Here is a 14,751-nt window from a genome sequence, read left to right as displayed (position 1 = left end):
CATTTCACCGTTTGCTCCCCCTAAGCTTTTCTGATGCTTAGTTTGTCAGTTTCGTTATTTCCACACTAGGTGCAGAAACTGGTTCTTCTTGTAACACCCCTGGTTTCTTCTTCCAGGTTTTGTTCATATCCACTTGAACAGTGTCAATATCAATCTTTCCTTCCGGAGTGACCGGTATATCATCTAATATGTTCTTTCTTGATCTGCAGAATCTGGCAATGTGACCCGGTTTGTTGCAATGATAGCAGACCATTCCAGGTGCTCTCCAAGGTCCATTATTCATGTTGTCATTCTTCCTCCTGCATGTTGTAGTAGTGTGACCATGATTATGACAGATCAAACAGTTTTCTCTCCATCCGGTTGCCGCTTGATAGCCACCACTCCTTGACTGATGATTGAAGGCATTAAACCGGTTGTGATTCTGGTTCACAAAAGGTTCAGGACCAACTCCTTGAGTCCTCTAAGGATATCTTCGAGTGTTGTTCATAACAGACCTGCATTCAGATGCTCTATGCCCAAACTTGTTGCATGCATAACAGTTGCCATTGAATTTATAGGATCTAGGCTTATCATTTAGAAAATAAGGAAAATTATTGTAAGCCTTACTCCTATACACATTGGCAGTATGTCCTTCTTTAAGACAATTAAAGCAAACAAGTTTAAACTTTTGCTTACCTTTATCCTTTGATGTTGGTTGTTTCTTTGATGCTCCAGCACTTGTACCAGAGGTCTCACCTTCCTCATGACCTGAATAACCAAGTCCATCAGTATTCTTGACAGTTTTGGCAGATTCAAGCTTTTGCTCTAGCTTGACAGTACTCTTGTTGAACAGAGCAAGTATTTCTTTTGACTCAGAGAGTTCTTTGGAAATAGCAACATTTGTTTCCATCAGGTTTTCATTTTCAGATATGGCAATGTTTAGTTCCCCTTGCATGTCTTCTTTTTCCACTTTGCTTGCATGGAGTTGAGCAGTTAGGGCACTAATCTCTTGCTTCAGCTTGGAGTTTTCATGATCTTTGTCTTTGACCAGATCTTCAGCTTGGAATTGGATTCAAATAGTTAATCCTTCCAATTCTTTTCTCAGGTTGGAATTGGATTCATTCAGCTTCCCTACTTCTTGAATCAGGGCTTCCATGTCTGCTTCATTAGAAGAACTATTTTCAGATAGCTCCATCATCTTTTCAGCATGTTCTCTCCTCTTTGCTTGAGATGCCTTATATTTGACCATAAGATCATCATAGGCTTGCTCAGACAGAGTAAGCCGATGAGTAAGTTCCCTCAATGTGTATTCCCCCATATCTCTTTCCAAGTGGTTAATCTTATAGAAAGGTAGGCTCTGATACCAATTAATGAATACTAAGAGGGGGGGGGTGAATTACTATGCCAAAAATCTTTGTACTTAAACACTTTGCTAGACTAACAGTAAACTGGTGAAATAGTTTAGTAGATAAACCGGTTAGCACACATGCAAACCAAATAGAAAACAATGCATTCACCCACAGAAGCACAAACACCATAACACAAGAGATTTTGACATGGAAACCCAAATGGGAAAAACCACGGTGAGATGGAACTCACAAGTAACTATCTGCAGAATAGGAACCAGACCGGTTAAGGTCATACAATGTTCTTTACCAGAACAGATCCTGTTAAGAATCTCAATCTCTATTAGGAGATAAGTCCGATTAAAGACTACCTTGCTAGAGGATTTTAGATTCACATATGTGAACCACCTTGTTAGAGGATTTAAAAAAGGCTTTTTGGGCCTACCCGGTTAAGGGCTTCAGACTTGTCGAAGATGTGAGTAATCAACAAGTGAGTGATCTAGATAATAGCATAGATTGCTTGGTTAGATCCTTGATAGCTCATTCCTAATGCATTCCAGCATTACTTCAGTCTTCTACACATTCATACTCTCTCTAACAACATCAACCACCTTAAACCCTAGCAACAACATCAACACACTAAAACCCTAGACATGATGTCCTTATAAAGGAATCTGATTTCATGTCAGTCCAATAGGATTACAATACAATTTCCTTGGTTCAATGCATCTAGACATATTCTATAACATGACACAAAAAGCACCGTTGAAGTGTCAGCACCGTCAAACAATCAGTGGATGGTAACTCATCACAAAATGTCGGTTGGTAACTCATCACAGAGTATTACCGGTTCATACAAAATACCAGTTAAAGCAAAATACCAGTTGCCGGTTTGACAAAATGAAGACTGGGAAATATGTGTTCTACTGCTTTGATCCTTCGTACCGCTTCAAATCGGTAATCACTTTCTGCAAAACACCAATAGTCTGAGGACTATAATGCATCATATCAGTTGGAACAAGTATCGGTTGAGCTTTAACTTATACATACAAAAGTGATCTCAATGCAAGTGTGTCCATCAATGACAATCACAACATAATCATAAAAAATGTCAACAATGTCTGCGTGTATAGCTCTGCTTATATTCGCATATACCAAATATCACAACCTTGTAATACCTTATTACATTCCCTTATATTAATCTCACAAATGAGATCTTACATATATACCAAAACCTAAGACCAAATGTGTAGGTCGACTCACTAAGAATATTACAATTAAATCAATTACAAACGACACATCATGTCGGCTCAATGCATTTACAATAATAACCAATAAATAAATCATATCCATAATGTGTCGTGCTAATCTGGAATCGATAACGTTTGTTGGTCCATAACCTAGACCAATTTGTCGGTAACAACAAATATGCAAACTCGATTAGACCAATAACCAAATCACCAAAACCAAATGTCCAAACAATGCCTTCGACATAACCAAGTAATCTCCAGATGATAACAGATCATCCTCAGTGCCGGTGAACAATATAACCTGCCGGTAAACCAAATACTGGTGACTGTGCACAAGTCACTGAACATGTTGGTGAACATAACCAAAGATCTCTAGTGCTGATAAGTGTTGACAAGTGTTGACATCAATGACAAAACCAATGCAACACATCCATAATACCAACAATCTCCCCCTTTGACATTGATGGCAACACAAGATGGAAAAACCATCTAAGTGTCAAAGCAGAAATGCCAAAAACCAAAAACCAACAATCTCCCAAAGAGATCAATTACCAGAAATCAAAATACATAATATCTCTCCCCTAAAAATAATCTCTCCCCAAAAGATAATGTGTTTTTCCATAGATATCTCTCCCCCTTTGACATCAAAATCCAAAGCAATACAAAAACCAAATACAACCAGTTCTTACAAATACCAACTACTCCCCCTGAAAAGTAGCTCTCCTTCAACAAAACCGAAAAAAGGTTTCTCTGTTAATTCCTGTCGGTTTGATGTCAATCTCCAACTGTCTAAGTCTCTATCGGTGAGGGTATTACCCCAAGTTGCTCTCTGAGATATTCAAAAGTTTCCTTAGGCAAAGGCTTAGTAAAGATATCTACAATCTGCTCTTTAGTATTCACATAAACCAATTTCACTTCTTTTGCTTCAACATTCTCTTTCAGAAAATTGAATTTGATAGAAACATGTTTAGTTTTAGAGTGAAATACTTGATTCTTTGATATATCAATTGCTGCCATATTATCATAGTAAATGATTATAGGTTCTTTGCATTTTACCTTTATGTCCTTCAACATTTGCTTAATCCATAATACCCAAGTACAATTAGTTGTTGCTGCAACATATTCTGATTCTGCTGTTGATAATGATGTACAACTTTGTTTCTTGCTCAACCATGAAATCAATCTGCTACCAAGAAATAATGCTCCGTTGGTGGTGCTCTTTCTATCATCTACATCTCCTGCCCAATTTTCATCTGTGTGCATATAAATCAAAAATTTTATCTTTAGGATACCATAAACCAAGATTTGTTGTGCTTTGTAAATATCGAAAAATCCTTTTCATTGTTGATTCATGATTTTCCTTAGGATTACTCTAAAATCTTGAAACAATACATATTGCATTCATAATATCAGGTCTTGCTTGTGTCAAATACAGTAAACCTCCAATCATAGATTTATATCTTGTCGGATTAACAGGTGCTAATTCATACTTCAATGTGTAGCATCCTAAAATTGCGACACTTGCAATTTCGACTACATTTGGGTCTTCACGATGGCGGCGCAACACTGAACCTGAATGGAGACCCCGAAACTTGTTCATGACACCAAAAACTGCATTTTTCAGCACCCTGGCGTGATCCTCCTTGCACCCCGCTGTCCCTGGAGGTGGGAACATGGCGCCCAGCACCCTGGTCCCTGGCCCTATTTTGGGCCCGGTCTCTTTTGGGGCTTCGGGTCTTTAAGTTTGTAAATTGGAAAATAATATTTCCTGGTCGACCTAAGGTCGGGAAAATCAGTCTTTCAACCCTAATTGACAAGTATATAAACTACATTTCCTCTCCCATTTGAGGAGGAGGAAAAAGAGAACATAAGCAAGAACAAGACGCGGAAGCGATATTCAAACATTCAAACATTCAAGCATTCAAGCATTCCTTCAAGCAATTGAGCATTCTAAGTCTCCATTCAAGGCTAAGTGTTGCATTCAAGACAAGGTTTCAACCATTGAAGAGGAGATCACATACAACATACAACATACTACATACATTACACCTTCGCATGTAAGAATACAAACATTCTTACAACAAGGTATCAATACTTGTTTACATTACAAACATTTACATTTACAACATTCTCATTTCTTGGTTAATTCCAAAACCGGGGTTTGACCTAAAGGCAAACCCCTCATTCCTAACCCCCCAATCGTCCTCTCTTTTCTGTGTGTAGGTTGCAGGTACACGGCTGTAATTGAAGATCTAGAATCCTTGTGCAGAGACGAACAGATCCCCCTTCGTTTCGCGGATTTTTCGGAGGACCGTGTGCACGCCGGGCGCCATCGTCCCGTCAACTTTCGCTCAAATTTGCAGAACAGCACCGTCTCGACATTTTACTACTAATTCCAGGTCCGCAGCTTCATCCCATATCCCTATCTCTGTTTATAAGCGAATCTTTCCTACTTTACATGCATTCCTAGTTCAATCATTCTTTCCACATTTCTTTACAAAAGAGGGTATTCTTGATGTCCTAACCCTTGAAACTCATTTAGAATCCAATCTTGCATTGCGTGGGATTGGATCTTGTGGGTTTCAACCCCTCTTTTGAATGCAAAGTCTCTCCTAAGTGAAGACCATCAACCCTAGTGACTCTCCCTTCTCTCTCCTTGGAGTTGGGGAGGGGAGAACGACTAGGGTTCGATTTTTCCGCTTTACACAATGATAGTTCATCAGTTGTAGTCATAGGAGTACTTACCGATTTAAAGTTTTCCATACCAAATTTCTTTAGTAGTTCTTTCAAGTACTTTGATTGACATATGAATATACCTTTATCAGTCTGTGAAATTTGCAATCCTAAAAAGAATTTTATCTCCCCAATCATAAACATTTCAAATTCTTCCTGCATCTTATTAGAAAAGTCTTTACACAATCCATCTTCTCCTCCAAAAATGATATCATCAACAGAAACTTAAATAACCAAGATGTCATCATTAGTCACTTTGAAATATAAGTTGTTGTCAACATTGCCTTTAGTGTAACCAAGCTTCAAAAGATATTTGTCCAATCTAGCATACCAAGCTCTAGGAGCTTGCTTCAATCCATATAAAGCTTTCCTTAACCTGCAAACCATATCTTTGTCATTTGTCAAAGAAAATCCATTAGGTTGTTCAATGTAAACTTCTTCTTCAAGATCACCATTCAGAAATGCACATTTAACATCCATTTGATATACTTTATAGTTCTTGTGTGCTGTAAATGCTATAAATAGTCTGACTGCTTCAATTCTAGCTACCGGTGCAAAGGTTTCATTGTAATCAATTCCCTCTTTCTGTGAACATCCCTTACACACTAATCTTGTTTTGTTTCTAATCACCTTACCATCTTCATTAAGTTTATTTCTGAATACCCATTTAGTTCCAATTACATTTTTGTTTTTAGGCTGGGGAACCAATGTCCATGTGTTATTCTTTTCAGTTTGTTCCAATTCATCTTCCATAGCTTTAATCCAATGTTTATCTTCACATGCCTCAAAAATAGTTGTTGGTTCAATTTTAGAAATTAAACATACCTCTTCATTTGTCAGTCTTCCTCTAGTCATTACTCCTTGATACTTATTCTCAATTATCTGACTTTCAGAGTGATTCAATCCTACATATCTGGGTGTATTCACTTGTTGTTGTTGTTCAGTCACTGTGGAATTCTTAGATGATGCTAGTGTGACTGGATCAACATTTTGTACCGGTGTATTCAGTGTAGGTTCATTTGTGATTATCTCAACTGCCAGTTCAGAGTCCATAGACCTTGAATTACCTCTAAACTGTTCATCAATCTTCACATTTGCACTCTCAATGATTTTCTACAATCTCTTATTAAAATATCTACATGCCTTTCTCTTAGATGAATAACCAAGAAATATTCCTTTATCACTTCTAGGATCAAATTTACCGATATAATCATCTCTCTTAATATAACATTTGCTTCCAAATATTCTGAAATATTTAAGAGTAGGAGTATTACCAAAACATAGTTCATGAGGGGTCTTATCGGTTTCACCTTTGATGTGAACTCTGTTGAATGTGTAAACTGTTGTATTCAATGCTTCTCTCCAATATACATGAGGTAGGTTTGCTTCTGATATCATGCTTCTAGCTGCATCCAGAATAGTTATGTTCTTCCTTTCCACAACTCCATTCTGCTAGGGTGTCTGAGGTGCCGATAACTGTCTTCTGATTCCATTCACTTCACAGAATGTATTAAATTCCTTAGATGTGAATTCACCTCCTTGATCTGATCTTAAACATTTGATTTTCTTACTAGTTTCATTCTCAACCATTACCTTGAATAGTTTGAATTTCCCAAAAGCTTCTGATTTCTCCCTGAGAAAAGTAACCCAACACGTTCTAGAATAATCATCAATGATTAGCATAAAATATCTATCTCCTTTTAGACTTCTAGTTCTTGTCGGACCACATAAATCAGTATGAATTAAATCAAGAACATTATTGGATTTCTCTGGAATACTCTTAAAAGTTGCTCTAACTTGCTTTCCAAATTGACATTCCTTACATACCTGATTGTGAGGTTTTACAATCTTAGGTAAATCCCTTACTGTCTTAATTGTACTGATCTTCACAATGCAATCAAAATTTACATGACAAAGTCTCTTATGCCATAACCAACTTTCATCAATATGTGCAATCAAGCATGTTTTCTCGTTGTTATTCAAGTGAAAGATATTACCTCTAGTCTGATTACCGGTTGCAATTTCCAAACCAATTCTATTCATGATTTTGCATTTACCATTCTTGAATTGTAACTGAAATCCCTTTTCCACTAATTGACCAACACTCAATAGATTATGCTTCAAACCTTCAACATAATAAACGTTGTCAGTATTGTGCTTACCATCAAAAGATATAGTGCCTTTTCCTCTGATCAAACAAGCTTTATCATCCCCAAATCTTACTAGACCTCCATTGTATTCCTGAAAGGTTAAGAATTTACTTTTATCGCCAGTCATATGATGTGAACATCCGAAATCAATGATCCATTCATCCTTTTCTTCAATTTTAGCTGCTAGGGCCTGCTCTGTCGGTTGTACAGTAGGTGTTGGTTGATCTTTTGTTATTGCAACAAAAGCCCATCCATTGTTTGTTGGTTCCTCATCAGAATCATTAATAACTCCTTCATCAACATAGTAACATGATTTGTCTCTTTTCTTCTTAAATTTGTATCTCTGATATTCAAGGTTAGGCTTATATGTTCTTTTAGCTTCTTCTTTTAATTTTGCATGTCTATCAAGACACCTAGATGCCATATGACCAATTTTATTGCAGTTAAAACATTTAAATGGTGCTTTACCTTCATACTTACTTCCAACTAGACCTTTAGGCATTTTTCTTGCAAATAGTGCTTTGAGCTCTTCAAGTTCTTCATTTTCTCTTCTAATGTCTTCAATTTCTCTTGCATAAAGTGTTTTCCAATCAAATTTCTCAGATGACAATGATGATGTTGCAGATGATGATGCTTTGAAAGCTAAATCTGTCTTAATTGTAGCAACATGACCAAATTCCTCAAGTTCAAAAGCTGAAAGTTTTCCAACCAAGGTATCTCTAGATACTGATGTATTAGGCATTGTTCTCAATTCATTAATAGCAGTTACTTTCATTTTATATGTCGGTGGCAATGCTCTTAAAACTTTAGAAACAATTTCATCTTCACTTAAGGATCCTCCACAACATTGTATACCCAAAACACTTTCATTAACTCTTTCCATAAAAGCAGAAATCCTCTCATCTTCTTCCATTTTCATATTTTCATACCTGACCCAGAAGCATTTCAGTTTTGCAATTTTGACAGTGGTATCACCTTCATTCAATGTCTCCAATTTGTCCCAAATAGCTTTAGCAGTAGATCGGTCTGATAGTCCCATGATTTGTTGATTTGACAATACGCTCAAAAGTGCTTCTCTTGCTTTGCAATCATTCTCCTGATCTTTAGTCAAGTTTGGTGGATTAGGTTGACTTTGTGTAGGACCAAAATAACCATTCCTTATAACATCCCATATGTCTCTTCCAATGCAATTCAGATGTGTCTCCATTCTGATCTTCCATATACCATAGTTAGTTCCATCAAGTTTCGGATTGTCCTTCCTGAAATAGTTAGTTGCCATAGAATCTCATCAAGCTGTTAAACTTCTGCAAAAAGAGGACTTAGCTCTTATACCAATTGTTAGGACCCAGAGGCAACTAAGAGGGGGGGGATGAATCAGTTGTCTATTAATTTCAACCCAAATATAACTTAATCAAACTTGATGCATATTACCGGTAAACCAAACTTAATGTTGGTTGCCAGTTTAACAGTTAATAACAGTACCGATAAAGTTTAATGCATGAAACAGAAAGACAAATAACATCCACAACACATAACACAAATATTTGTACGTGGAAACCCTGTAAGAGAAAAAACCACGGTGGGAAACCTTACCCACAATCAGATGATACTACTGCAGATAGTATGTGTGTACAAATGGGGTCTGCACATGCAGAAAGGCCAACTGCCTAGAGCTCACTGCTCAATCACAAGATGGGAGTCACACTGACTACAATTGGATGGTTAAATCCAATGATAATGTACTATTCAAAATAGCATCTTCATATGCTAGATTTAGTACCGATTAAGCTCTGATTTTCTTCTTCATACCTTCCTTGAATCTTCAAATGATGTCTACGTGTATAGCTCTGCTTATATTCGCATATACCGAATATCACAACCTTGTAATACCTTATTACATTCCCCTATATTAATCTCACAAATGGGATCTTACATATATACCAAAACCTAAGACCAAATGTGTAGGTCGGCTCACTAAGAATATTACAATTAAATCAATTACAAATGATACATCATGCTGACTCAATGCATTTATAATAATAAACAATAAATAAATCATCTCCATAACGTGTTGTGTTGATCTGGTATAGATAACGCTTGTTGGTCCATAACCTAGACCAATTTGTCGATAACAACAAATATGCAAACTCGATTAGACCAATAACCAAATCACCAAAACCAAGTGTCCAAACAATGTCTTCGACATAACCAAGTAATCTCTAGATGATAACAGATCATCCTTAGTGTCGGTGAACCAATATAACCTATTGGTGAACCAAATACCGGTGACTATGCATAAGTCACTGAACATGCCGATGAACATAACCAAAGATCTCTAGTGCTGATAAGTGTTGACGAGTGTTGACATCAATGACAAAACCAATGCAACACATCCATAATACCAATAGAAGCATGCTTGAGATAATAAGGTAGCTGAATTTCTCTATGAAGAAATCTTTACAAGGTATGGAGTGCCTAGAAAAATTATTACTAGATCAAGGGCCAGAATTTACCTCCATCTTAATCACAACTTTGGTCAATAAGTATAATATCGAGCATAGGAAATCTACCCCATACCATCCTCAAGCAAATGGTCAGGTAGAAGTCACCAATAGGGAGATGAAGGCTATTCTAACAAAGACAATAGCTCTACATAGAAAAGATTGGTCAAGCAGATTAGTAGAAGCTATTTGGGCATACAAAACCACATGGAAAACAACTATTGGTTTTACTCCTTTTGAAATGGTATATGGGAAACTGATAATGATGCCCATTGAGTTTGAGAATTAAACTCTTAGGACAACTCTGCACTTGAATATGAATATATCTGAGGCACAAAGAACTTGAATCATGTAATTGAATGCTCTGGATGAAGTAAGGAAAATGGTTCTCTAGCACGTAGAAGTTTTTCAAAATCCACGTACTCGATGGCATGACAAGTACATTAAAGAAAGAAAATTCAAATCTAGAGATTAGGCACTTTTATATGATTCTAGGTATAAAGTTTCCCTAGGCAAGTTGCAGACTCGTTGGCTGGGTCCATATGAAGTTGTTGAAGTTTTTCAAAATGGAGTAGTACAATAAGCATCTATTGATCATGTTAAGTTTAAATTTCTAGTCAATGGTCACAGATTGCACCTGAATCATAAACCTATCACCAAAGAGGAATTCCTACAACAGTTTGATATGCAGCCACATGCCGCAGTTCCTGCAACTCATGCAAGGGGACCCTCTGTCCCACAATCTTGAACCACTCTTTGCATGCAACCATAAAAAATATTTCCACCTCTCATGGGAATACCTTTCTCCATCAATAAATTATCCATCTTTACACCATACCATATCTTTCCACCTCATCTCACTTCCCTTCACCTCACTCGACTCCACTTTATTATTAACTGACTCTTTTGTTGCAGCATTAATTCACACGTTTCCAGGTACGCATATTATCCATTCTTCTTAAACATGCATTTATTTATTCATTATGAAGATTATCATGTGTGATTTGCATAATAATTTTTTCCAAGTAAAGGTCCTTTTCCACATGTGTGGAAACATATCACCTTAGGTTGGGGGGTGTGTTATTAGTGAATTTGCAGGTTTTAATGATTGCACGTCTTGTCCATGTCATTCAAGCCTGTCACTCAGATTTTGAGTTGTGAATTTTAAACTTTTTGAAATCATTTTAAAGAGAGTTTAGGATTGACGTGACGACTCGTAGTAGTTTAACCTGAAATCTTTTTCAAGTATACTTTCATGTCGCCATTCTTATTGCATGGTATTGTGAAATATCCTGTAATAAAGGTTTGTAATGAATATAGAGAAGGCCAGGCCATAGGATATGATATGGTAAGGTGAATTGAGAGGAAGTTCACAATTTTATGTTGAAGTCTCACAGTGTTCCAACATTTTGCGTTTTCGGCGTTGTGGTAGGAATTTCTTTGCTTAAGTAGCCATGGGAGGTGCGCCTATCCACCATGAACCTGTTATTCATGATACTTAGATGAATTATCAATTGTGTGAACCTTACTTATAGAATTGTGGGTGGATAGATTATTTCTTGAAATTAACAGATTTTACTGAAGAAATTGTGCAAGAATTCACATAAACATTCAAGAATGGTGAAGCTACATTTAAGGGACTACCAGTTGTGGCCACGAAAGAGAGAATATTAGAAGTTATAGGGTTGCCGAGAGATGGGGAATTATTTCCTGGAGCTAAAGATGCCTGAAGCGCACACACAGAATTTACTCATTTAGAAGATGGACCTCTCATTATGGACAAGCAAGGGGCGAGGAGAACATCTCTTCCAGAGATATGGCAGCACTGCATTTGATGAAGTATCTGACATGCGAGGGCAAATATTCTAATTTGCACTCCATTCATTTAAATTTATTAAGTCATTTACGACATGGGCAGAGAATGAATGTGCCAAATATTTTGCATAACCTTCTCTCCATCAGTGCTGAAGAAACACGGAGAGGTAGCTCATGATCTATAAGTCATCATGGTTTAATTAAATTGTTCGTAGAACAATCTTTAAGAGATATTTCTCAAATGACTTGCAGAGAATTTGAAGATATTAGAAAGTTTGGGGAAAATGGTGCCCCTATTACAGGAGAAGTTCCATCTAAAGAAGGGGTCGCTAAAGGAGCCTCATCATATAGGGCTTCCATGGCCGCAGACCCTCTTGCTGTCGAAGACATTCCATCGGACATAGGTGAAACCTTAGCTGAACCAAGCACTGAGTCTTCATCAACCCTAATGCAAACCAGGGATGTTGCCCATCAAAAGAAGGGCAAAGTGAAGCAAATTATAGTGGAAGGAATTGTGGAGCATCCAAATGTTGCACAAGTCGCTCCCGCAGCCAAGAAGGGGAAAGCAACAAAAGATGAATCTCCTGTAGCTGACTCTTCCATGGCCAAAACTCTTGCAGCCACACAAGAACCATCACTAACGAGAATTTATAGGATTAGAAAGAGGTTGCCAATGAAGAAAAGTGTAGAGGTGGTTGTTTCTATTGAATCACTTGAGCGAGAGCATGGCAGCCCGCCGAAAAATCAGTCGTAGAGGAGTCAAGGTTCTGAAGGATTGAAAAACCTATCTCGTGTTACAGAGCAATTTACAAAGACAAGTGATAAGGGTCGAAAACCCCAGGTAACTGATTATAGGCCTCCCTCTTCTATTACCAGTCTGTATGTTGCTCTTTCATTTTATAGGGAATGGGAGATAGAGAAAGATAGAATGCAGACGATAATTGATAAACAACAAAAGGAAATTGAGAAGAAAGATAGATAGATTGTTGAATTGTAGACTAAGGTAGATATTGTGGTAGACATGATTCTTGAATTAATGCAATGTAGGGCTCCACCAAGGGTTTATGCTTTATATTTGAAAGAACAACACTTGTGTTATTAGTTAACACGTATTGTTAGAGACTTAAGTCCCTCCTTGGAGACCCCACGTGAGTTTTATCATGCTTATCAGAGTTCACCTATAACCACGAAAAATTTACTCTGTGAATTATATTTGCACAATTATGTTGTTTCTTTTGATGTTGAATGGAATCCCCAGTTATACATTGGAGATATTCATTTCAAGGCAATATTGTCTTGGATACAAAGTGAGATCAGCATGGGGGAACAATCTAGGACACACAGGGACATGGAGCTTAACCTTCCACTATCGCTTAAGGCTGAGGCCAAAAATCCACGGCTCTTGCACTATGATTGGCATAAATTGTTGAATAAATCAGAAAATAAGAGTCAAATTATGCTACTCAAGGAGGAGGCGTTCCAAGAATATGAAAAAATAATTGAGGATGAAGGTCAGATTGTAGCTAGACATTTGGCTCAGCGATGGAATAGCCTTCCTGAAGAACTTAAAAAGGCTAAGCCCCATTTCTTGCCTAATTATCATACAACAATAGAAAGATCTCCCAAATATATCCACTTAGGCATAACAAAAGAGAACAATTGGTTATCTTTAAACTTTCAGCCACCCATTCTCATGTGGCCACTCATAGGATGCAGGACCACTGATAAGCCCTATGATGAATCAACAAAAGAAGCCAGGTGGGATAGGTTGGAGAAAATGAAGGGATTCTACTGGAACCTAGCTACAGGAGGCATAGGACAGGGTACCATTGGTGATTTCAGAGTTAGTGCCCGTGTGAGGAATTTTCCTATTGCTAGAGGACCAACAAGAAGTTAGGTTGGGGAGCAAAATGATAAGCTGAAATAATAGCTCTTTTTGTGTTCATATTTGTTATGTTTTTCATGGTTTAAGTTGCGGGTATAGGATGTGTTAGAGGTTTTGATCCCGTGCATGATGAACATTAACTGAACCTATCAAACTTTATATTGTTTTGTCTAAATATATTCCTACTGCTATGCGAATTACTATGATAATTTAATATGTCAATGAATGAATGTTATGGTTGACAAAAAATGGATATGTATGCATTTTTGTGCTTTAACTCATGATGCATGAATGCTTAGGTAGCTCCAGAAGTGGTTTAACCATGCTAGAAAAGAGGACCGTGCAGTTCAAGTTGTTAAAGCAAGAGTCAAGGCAGTTGGAAGCATTAAAAGAAATGAGCAAGGTGATAAATGAGCAGCTGAAGAATAGCGAAGCAGTTCAAAACTTATTTATGTTTGTCTCCAATAAGCGACAATCTAGCAAGAACTGTTGTGTTATATTCTTGGTTATGAATTGATAAATGTTCCACAATCTTTGTGGTTGACTCTTTCTTTGTTGTATTAAAACTTATGCCTATTCTCTTGGGTGTGGTTTAGGTAGTTAGTAGTTTGTTGTAGCTTTCTTATAAATAAAGATCTGAACCTTCTTATGGGGGTCAGACAAAGTTTTTGGAGTTACATAGTATTCCCTCTGTTTACATAAGAATGTAATAGCTCTTGAGATGATGAATAAAGTTATGTTATTCTGAACATATAAGGTTATTTGAATTCTGGACGTGCTCATCCAAGGGGGCCCACTTGGTGAGCAATGTTGTATATCTATTAAGTTAGTTTTCCTTTGTTATAGTTGTTGTTCTATCAATTGACTATTCCTACAGCCACTGGAACCAAAACTTGTGACTGTTCCTGCAACCAAGGCGAACAGAGTAGTTCCTGTTTGTTAGCTTTGAACATTAGTGGTAGTTAGTTTCTTTTAAATTACCTTTCAGCATTAAGATTTCCTGTAGCATTTTAGTCATTACATTTCTATATGTTTATTTCAGTAATTTCATTTATTGTAGTAGAATAGAATGGATTTTATTGGAACTTAGTG

This window comes from Cryptomeria japonica, chromosome 5 (assembly GCF_030272615.1).
Source record: "Cryptomeria japonica chromosome 5, Sugi_1.0, whole genome shotgun sequence".
NCBI lineage: Eukaryota > Viridiplantae > Streptophyta > Pinopsida > Cupressales > Cupressaceae > Cryptomeria > Cryptomeria japonica.
Note: the sequence above shows the minus strand (reverse complement) of the source record.